Source organism: Musa acuminata, unplaced genomic scaffold (genome assembly GCF_036884655.1).
Source record: "Musa acuminata AAA Group cultivar baxijiao unplaced genomic scaffold, Cavendish_Baxijiao_AAA HiC_scaffold_880, whole genome shotgun sequence".
Taxonomy (NCBI): Eukaryota; Viridiplantae; Streptophyta; class Magnoliopsida; order Zingiberales; family Musaceae; genus Musa; species Musa acuminata.
The window spans coordinates 1-10,000 of NW_027021102.1; the positions used below are offsets into that span (position 1 = coordinate 1).

Below are 10,000 nucleotides of genomic sequence, written 5' to 3' on the forward strand. Positions count from 1 at the left end.
ATTATTTCTAGACGTTCTGTATATGAGCCTCTTCAAACGGGGCTTATTGCCATTGATTCGATGATCCCTATAGGACGCGGTCAGCGAGAATTAATTATTGGGGACAGACAGACCGGCAAAACAGCCGTAGCCACAGATACGATTCTCAATCAAAAAGGTCAAAATGTAATATGTGTTTATGTAGCTATTGGTCAAAAAGCATCTTCTGTGGCTCAGGTAGTGACTACTTTCCGGGAAAAGGGGGCGATGGAATATACTATTGTGGTAGCCGAAACGGCGGATTCACCTGCTACATTACAATACCTCGCTCCTTATACGGGAGCGGCTCTGGCTGAGTTTTTTATGTATCGTGGACAACATACTTTAATAATTTATGATGATCTCTCCAAACAGGCACAAGCTTATCGCCAAATGTCTCTTCTATTAAGAAGACCTCCCGGTCGTGAAGCTTATCCAGGAGATGTTTTTTATTTGCATTCACGACTTTTGGAAAGAGCCGCTAAATCAAATTCTAGTTTAGGTGAAGGAAGTATGACCGCTTTACCGATAGTTGAGACTCAATCTGAGACGTTTCAGCTTATATTCCTACTATGTAATTTCCATTACAGATGGACAAATATTCTTATCTGCCGATCTATTCAATGCTGGAATCCGACCTGCTATTAATGTGGGTATTTCCGTTTCCAGAGTAGGATCCGCAGCTCAAATTAAAGCCATGAACAAGTAGCCGGCAAATCAAAATTGGAACTAGCGCAATTCACAGAGTAGAAGCCTTTGCACAATCGCTTCTGATCTCGATAAAGCTACTCAGAATCAATTGGCAAGAGGTCAACGATTACGCGAGTTGCTTAAACAATCCCAATCAGACCCTCTCGCAGTGGAAGAACAGATAGCTACTATTTATACCGGAGCGAATGGATATCTTGATCCGCTAGAAATTGGACAGGTAAAGAAATTTCTCAGTCAGTTACGTAGCTACTTAAAAAACAATAAACCTAAATTTCAAGAAATTATATCTTCTACCAAGACATTCACCGAGGAAGTAGAATTTCTTTTGAAGGAAGCTATTCAAGAACAGATCGAACTGTTTTTACTTCAGGAACAAACATAAATTTCTTACTTTTATTCTATTCTTGGTATATTCTATTCTTAGTACAAGAGTAATCATTGAGAAATAGTTCTGATTCGAATGATTCAAAAAGGGTTTCTTAGTATAGCCATTTTTAAAAAGTATAGCCATTTTAAAAATAGATGGAAATAAATTGCGTCCAATAGGATTTGAACCTATACCAAAGGTTTAGAAGACCTCTGTCCTATCCATTAGACAATGGACGCTTTCATTCCTATTTTATTTTTTTGTATTCTTACTTTCTTTTGTTCGGATAAAAAATCAAATTACACGGAAAATATTTTAGGGAATAAAAAAGAATGCATATCTAAATTGATGGTGCATGTATGTATAATACATAATAAGATGTATAATACATAACATAATAAGATGTATAATACATAATAAGAAATATGGAGCGGGTAGCGGGAATCGAACCCGCATCGTTAGCTTGGAAGGCTAGGGGTTATAGTCGACGTTGCTTGATCACTTTTAACGTCTCTAATTCAAAACCGAACGTGAAATTTTGATTTCATTCGGCTCCTTTATGGAAGATTGATGTATTCCTAGAGAAAATTAGATCCATAACATCTATGTCAGCCTTTCTGTCTGAATGTATCCCAAACTACTCGCTTACTAGATGATCCCTCTAGAGGGAGAGGGATTATACCAAATCCGTCTAGTCTAGTTACTTCGTTCCCTATTTCCACTCGCAGGATCCCGAGGAAAAGAATTTGGTTTCCACCGAGCTGAAACAATATGCTGATGGTTCTAGTAAACCAAAACCACCCTTTTCTAGCTTGTTTGGCTTCAATTTCCCTTTTACAACACCAAAATTTAAGATCTAGTTACGATTGGAAATAAACTTTTGTATCTTCATCCATAGATCCTTTATTCATACTCATTCGATTGGAAGAATTGATCCAATTCAAAAAAAATTATGTTTCACGACTCCATATACATAATCCAATTTTCTTATTCAATTTCGAAAATAGAATTTCTAATTGGACTTTGGATACAAATCGTGAGAATGTATGTTCTTCCTCAAATATGCTATTGAGAGGTAAAGGATTAAACCCTTTTAAGAAATAAAGTTTTTGATCGGAGTATGCAAAAAACCGAGAGACCCCTTAACTTTTTAAGTTGTTAATAGAACGAATCACACTTTTACCACTAAACTATACCCGCTACATATACATTATTGTATATGAATGGACTATTTGTCGAACAAGGGAGTGAGACGCAATCAAGATAGCATTAAAATTATAACGTTGACACATATTTAGTCCCGCCAGCCAGGGACTTAAAAGGCGAAGAGCACAAAGCTTTTCTAAATAACATATATAAATTTAAAAAACAGTATAAAGTTATACTTATACTTTTCCTTTGCTGGATTGCTGGCATTCTCAGTCTGTCTGAAGGGGTCATTGAAGCTGGACAAAAAAAGAGGTACTGGCCCGGCCAGTACTTAACTAGGACCAGGCCGGGAGAATAAACCTTTCGTACAAAATTAAAGAAGTAAGGTTTTCTTTCTATTGGAGATACCTGTTTCGAATCTTATCTAAATGGAATTCTTGATCAAATTCGTTCTTGACTTACTCTTAACTTACTTAAATGAAACTTAAATTAAATTACGTAAATGTAAATTAACTTAAATATAAATATAATTATATAATTACTTATATAATTACATTACTTAAATTATTAAAATTAACTTAACTTAATATAAATATAATTATATAATTATAATTATATAATTACTTAATTATATAATTACTTATAATATAATATTATTATAATATAATATTATTAATTACTTAATTATATAATTACTTATAATATACAATTACTTATAAAATTACTTATAATATAATATTATAATATTTAATATTATAATATTTAAGAAATTTTTTATTACATAAAAAAAACCTTTAATTTGTTTTTTCTTTACTTTAATTGAAAATAAAATTTCAATTCCTTTAACCTTTAAATTTAGATTAGAATTTATTAATAATTTTAATTTTTAATTATTCACTTTTTATTTTTTTTTTATTTCATCTGTAATGAAATCTATTCTATAATTAGAAATTTTAATAGAATGTTTCATATTTCTAATGATAATGTTATAATTATAATGTTTAATATCTTTCTTAAATTATAATGTTTAATATCTTTCTTAATAAAAAATATTATATTAATGTCTTTCTTAAACTTAATAATTAATATCTTAAAAATTAAAAATTTTTCTTTTTTATTATTTTCTTTTCTTTTTTTATTTAATTTCAATTTAAATTGAAATAGTTAATTTCAATTTCATTTGAAATTTTATTGAAATTTCAATTTTATTTAAATTGGGAGAGATGGCTGAGTGGACTAAAGCGGCGGATTGCTAATCCGTTGTACGAGTTATTCGTACCGAGGGTTCGAATCCCTCTCTCTCCGCCCGCTCTGATTACTTGATACTTTCGATTTCGAAGGAATTTCGATTCCTTTATTTTTTTATAGGTAAAGTGAATATATGGAATAGATAAAATAATAAGAAAAAATTAGAAAAACAAAGAAAACTCAATTTTTTTTTATTCCTCACGTCCAGGATTACGTCCCGGATCATTAGATAAGAATCCGAAGATGAAGAGAGAAACAAAGAATATCACTACTGTGTAAACAAAGAGTTTGAGAGTAAGCATTACACAATCTCCAAGATAAGATCATTTTAGAAAAAGGGAATAGATTACCTATTTTTTCTTTTTACCACATATACTATTTTGTTTGATTTGACATCATACCCCCCAAAATGGAGTTTTTTGATTTGAAAAGAAAAAGAAAGTCACTTTTACGAATTTCTTTGTAATAAGATTTTTATTCCTTCCTCACAAAAATTTTCTTGTCATATCGACAATTAGGTATTGTAGGGGACCTAGACCTAATAAACTCCTTACTCACTGAAAGGTCAGAACGAGTAAATAAACTGATCAAAATTCATCTCCGCGGTTACTCAATATACAAGAATTTCCATTTTTTAATCGAGGGTTTATAATTCTAATGTAAGACTTAGCCGATCTTATCCATTTTTATAATTTTTTTTGTCGAATAAATCATGAATGGATTTGGCAAAGTATTAAGGATTTTATCGAAAACTTACAGCAGCTTGCCAAACAAAGGCTAAGAGAAAAAAGAGAACAGGTATGACAGGCATCACATCTACGATTGGATTGAAAACGGCATAAGCTTCAGGCAATTTGGCAAAGAAAAAACTATTCGAATAAAGGACAGAATTAAGACAGATACAGATTAAGCTAAAGATATTAAACATAACAAACATTTCGTTCTTGTAGATTAGATAATTTTATTTTGATTGAGTTATTTTTATAAGGGAAAAATGAAAAAGGCAAGTCAAAAAATCCTTCTTTTTTTTTGAACTCTCCCAAATCAAAAATCCTTCCTTCCATTCTCAAATGAGAATACAAGGAATTCTACTTTCATACATTATCTTAATTGAATTCTATGTAATGATCAATTAACTTTTTTGATTCTATATCTAATCTACATGTGTTGAATCCTAGCAACAAACAAAATACCCCATATGTTTTTATTATGTATTATGTATTTTTTTGGGGGGGGGGATTGACGAATAACTAATTCTAATAATAGTCTTGACTAGTGCCAAACAGGAAAAATGGGGCGTGGCCAAGCGGTAAGGCAGCGGGTTTTGGTCCCGTTATTCGGAGGTTCGAATCCTTCCGTCCCAGATCGTTTCCATCAGAAACAAAAGATGGGATCACATTGTATCCCACATAAAACGGAAAAATCTTAAAGAGAACAACCTTTTCTTTTGTTCTGAATTCTTAGAATGTCTTTTGTTCTGAATTCTTAGAATGAATTCTTAGAATGGATTCTTAGAATCCATTTGATTTATCACAAGCATAATAAAGTGTCAAATACAGGTGGAAGTTTTTTTGAATAAAAAAAAGAGAAATTTGGGGTCTATCATTCACATTCATAATATGCTCGTACTATTGTTATATTCATTATGTCCCATATTCATGAAATATGAATTCTAAATATGAATTATAATTCTCACATGATGCATTCCGAATTGAAGCGTGAAACAAAAGCATCTCTATTCCCTTCCACACAAAGCCTAAAGTCAAAAATAGGGTATCCCAATTTCACATTCTATGTGAAGACTAAAGAGTAGGGAGTTTGTCGTACTAATTTCATCACTGGTTTTAAAACTTCTAAAGCTGTGCTGTGGCGTGGGAAAAAATAGGATAAAAATTGTCTGAATTCCATTTCTTTCTATCTTATATCTTAGATGCCTCAAATGAAAATAATTGTAAATCAATGTAACGTAGCGATTGGGGGGAAATTTTGATATTCCATATATTTTAACTTGATTTTATGGAATTGATGGAAAAATTGTTGAACCTGAAGTAAAACAAAATCTATATAAACTAAAATAAACAAGGCCTACGCTATGCCTATATGTATGATATATATTGTGTATTGTTATTATATTGTTGTATTTCAATAACAATGTTGTTGTATTTCAATAACAATGTTGTTGTATTTCAATAACAATGGCCTTTCACTTAAGTGAAAAGAATTTGTGGAAGGGGATCTTTGATTTTAAAAATATCCATGATTACCCCCAGTAACAATATTCAGATTCTTTCTTTCAGATGAAAGAAAGAATAAGGATCTTAATGTTGCCGTACATGAGACCTTTTCTATTTCATACTCATGAAAATAGATAAACTAGATTATCAATTTACTTCTTTGGTTAAAAGAAAACCAATTGATAATTCAATTGAACATGGTAAAATTTATGTCTCCTTAGGGAATGAAATATCTGCTAAAAATTTTTAGCTACTCATTGTGATTGCGTCGACTTGGTGATTGAATTAGAGATCCAGTTTAGTCATGACTAGAAAACATAGTTCCAGTCATGATGTTGAAGTCGGAGATTTTTAAAACATTTTTTTATGAACTCTTGGTTGGTACTCGAAGAAATATGATAAATCAATAGTATCTAGAAACTTACGACCTTTTTGTTTTTTGGTCATTGGAACAGTTTATTTGACTAATAATTTATTTTTTTCCGGGATTGGAAATATATTAAATTAAAGGATTTGAGGTTTATAGTTTTTTTGTTCTAGAAAAATAGATTCTGCATTTCATGATTGATCGTCCCGAACAATCTGTTGGAGATGTAAAGTAAATAAGTCTTAAGCAAACATCTTTCTTAGAAATACGTTTCATTCATATGATAGAATATCGAGTTAAAGAAATTGGATCCTTGCTGAGCTTTCTCCGGATAAATACAATACTTATCTATCCATAGAATACTTATCTATCCATAGGTATAAAGTATAGACTATTATATAGTTCCCGTTGTTCCCATCGAGCCAATGACTATTCATGATTACATATTAAATCAATTCCATTGCGGTTTGAAATTAAATTGAATTCTAAATTAGAGGAATGTTATGGTAAAACTTCGTTTGAAACGATGTGGTAGAAAGCAACGTGCGACTTGAAGGACATGATCCGCTGTGGATTTTTACATCCACCATTTTCTATACAAATGAAGATGCTCTTGGCTCGACATAGTTTGTTCTGTTCCATTAGGAATCTAATTTTTCTTAGGTTGATAGTACATGATGGAGCTCGAGCGGAAAGGATTGATTCATTTATCAAGGGGAAGAATCTAGGGTTAGTGCCAATCAATCAATAAGTTAGACCAGCTTTGTAAGTATATCCTTAAAATATAAAATAATCGGAATTGATAAAACTATTTCGATCAAAAAAAAGTGTATCACAGAGGAATCAATTCTTCGTATTCTATTTCTATGGGTATTCTATTTCTATAGAAAGAAATAAAAAAAACAAAAGGTATGTTGCTGCCCTTTTGAAAGGAGTAAGGATCACCGAAGTAATGTCTAAACCCAATGATTTTACAAAGCAAAGATAAAGGATTCCGAAACAAGGAAACACTATTTTCAATTGTCTCAAAAATTGGATCAGAATTAGGAATAAAAATAGATTCGAGATGAGACAAACAAAAGAGGTTAGAGACGGCTCAAGAAATGTCTAAGGATTTCCCTTCGAATTCTGTCAGAATTACCCAACTTGAGTTATGAGTACGAATGAAATTTATTTTTTTTTTTTTTTTTAGGAAGAACAAAATAATAATAATGAATTAGACTATGATTTGAGTCATTATTTTGTGTTTACTATTTGATATTATATACAGAAAGATATACCGAAATAAAAATAATTTTTTCTCGAGCTCGAGCCGTATGAGGAGAAAAACCTCCTATACGTTTCTGGGGGGGGATTGTTTATGTACATCTATCCCAATGAGCCATCTATCGAATCGTTGCAATTGATGTTCGATCCCGAAGAGAAGGAAGAGATTTTCGAAAAGTGGGTTTTTATGATCCGATAAAGAATCAAACTTATTTAAACGTTCCCGCTATTCTATATTTCCTTGAAAAGGGCGCTCAACCTACAGGAACTGTTTATGATATTTTAAGTAAGGCAGAATTTTTTAAAGAAAAAACCTCGAGTTAATTAAAAGAAAAAACAACAAAATTAATAAAAAAGGGGGGAGATGATTAATATAAAATCTATCTTTGTATAATTTTTTACTTACAATTTTTTACCTAAAATTTTCCCTTTTCTTGCTCTATTCATACTTAAATTTACTTTTTTCTTGTTATAGGAATCCACCAACAAACAAGGGATTAATCTTGCTTATTGTACCTCTATTGATTGAGTAAACCCGAGATTTTTTCTTTATCTTTTCCTTATTTTTTTCCATCAAAATTTCTTATTTATGTTGTGCCAACCCAATACAAATCCTTATTTTATTTACTTTATTTGTTATTTGTTTTCTCAACATTGCATTCATATTGACAATGGTGTATCGAACAAATATAATTGATCATAGATAAATTAATTGATCATAGATAAATAAATCTCTTTATCCAGACCCCATATTGGGTTTTAACTTCACTTTTACTCAAATAATGGGTTTTGCATTGTTGGGTTTACTGTCATATAAGACGTATTTTGGAATTTAACTTAACAAAAATAAAAAATTGATAAAAAACTGGTAGGTCTGTCACAATTTTAGCATCTCTTTTAGGAATCTGGTGTTTTTAAATATGATCTGTACATTTTCTATTTATTTTGTATAATCGATCATAAAACATAAAATATTTTTTTATTTATTATTAGTTCAATGTTTTGATGGGGTCGTGCAGTGCAATTTAATGGATTTTTCATTTTTATCGTATCTACATATCCTATTTATTTTATTTTATTCGGGTTGCTAACTCAACGGTAGAGTACTCGGCTTTTAAGTGCGACTATGATCTTTTACACATTTTGATGAAGCAACAAATTCGTCCAGACTATTGGTAGAGTCTATAAGACCACGACTGATCCTCAAGGGTAATGAATGGAAAAAGTAGCATGTCGTAATAAAAAAAATTTCTTATTTTATTAAATATTTTATTAAAAAATTACAAATTCAAATGAAAGTGGAACTTTTAGTTTATCCTTACTGGATCGCTACAAAAATAAAAAATTTTTGGAAGGGAAGGGGACAAAACAAATTCACATTTACAGTTGGGTCTAGTGAATAAATGGATAGAGCCTATGGTTCCAATTTTGGTAAAACAAAAAGCAACGAGCTTATGTTCTTAATTTGAATTGAACGATTACCCGATCTAATTAGACGTTAAAAATAGATTAGTGCCTTATACGGGAAAGGGTGAGTTCTCCTGTGGGTGGACCATTGATTCTTTTTCCTTTTTTTTTAATAAATCCTAACTATTCTTTATTATGGATTAGAAACGGATGTGTAGAAGAAACAGTATACTGATAAAGAGAATAAATTCCAAAGTCAAAAGAGCGATCGGGTTGCAAAAATAAAGGGTTTGTTATCCTCTTGTAATTATAACGAAGATAAACAACGAAGATAAACCAATTCGATAGAAAAAGAGAATAAAAAGATCTATTGATTGGACTCCCTGTTTCCTTTTCGGGGTATATATTTTTATTACTATTGTATTCTATATACATAATAGAATACAAAATACCCTGTTTTGACCATATTGCACTATGTATCATTTGATAACCCAATAAATGCCTCCTACCCCTGCTTCAAGTGGAAATGTAAATGGAAGAATTACAAGGATATTTAGAAAAAGATAGATCTCGGCAACAATACTTTCTATATCCACTTCTTTTTCAGGAGTATATTTACGTATTTGCTTATGATCAGGGTTTAAATAGTTCAATTTTTTATGAACCCGTGAATTTTGGGGGTTATGGCAATAAATTTAGTTCAGTACTTGTGAAACGTTTAATTATTCGAATGTATCAACAAAATTATTTGATTTATTCGGTTAATGATTCTTACCAAAATCGATTCGTTGGGCACAACAATTATTTTTATTCCCATTTTTTTTCTCAGATGATATCAGAAGGTTTTGCAGTCATTGTGGAAATTCCATTCTCGCTGCAATTAGTATCTTCCCTTGAAGAAAAAAAAATACCAAAATCTCATAATTTACAATCTATTCATTCAATATTTCCTTTTTTAGAGGATAAATTATCGCATTTAAATTATCTGTCAGATATACTAATACCTCATCCCATCCATATGGAAATCCTGGTCCAAATCCTTCAATCCTGTATCCAGGATGTTCCCTCTTTGCATTTATTGCGGTTCTTTCTCTACGAATATTATAATTGGAATAGTCTCATTACTCCGAAGAAATCTATTTATGTTTTTTCAAAAGAAAATAAAAGACTATTTTGGTTCTTATATAATTCTTATGTATCTGAATGTGAATTTGTATTAGTTTTTCTTCGTAA

At 30.8% G+C, this 10,000-nt stretch overlaps 2 non-coding genes and 2 pseudogenes across 3 annotated transcripts in view; 3 read left to right on the forward strand and 1 right to left on the reverse strand.

Annotated features, from left to right (window-relative positions):
• The first annotated feature begins 3 nt into the window (after nucleotides 1–3).
• Nucleotides 4–1,201, forward strand: LOC135664747 (ATP synthase subunit alpha, chloroplastic-like; annotated as a pseudogene).
• Nucleotides 1,202–1,263: 62 nt separating this feature from the next.
• TRNAR-UCU (transfer RNA arginine (anticodon UCU)) lies at nucleotides 1,264–1,335 on the reverse strand. Its single transcript has one exon. It is a non-coding gene; the product is annotated as a tRNA-Arg (tRNA).
• Nucleotides 1,336–3,462: 2,127 nt separating this feature from the next.
• On the forward strand, nucleotides 3,463–3,550 carry TRNAS-GCU (transfer RNA serine (anticodon GCU)). The gene has a single exon. It is a non-coding gene; the product is annotated as a tRNA-Ser (tRNA).
• Nucleotides 3,551–6,643: 3,093 nt separating this feature from the next.
• Nucleotides 6,644–10,000, forward strand: part of LOC135664749 (maturase K-like) — a 3,401-nt pseudogene continuing 44 nt past the window's right edge. Inside the window, exon 1 of the transcript XR_010508968.1 lies at nucleotides 6,644–10,000. This exon is cut by the window's right edge and continues 44 nt beyond it. The product of XR_010508968.1 is annotated as a maturase K-like (transcript).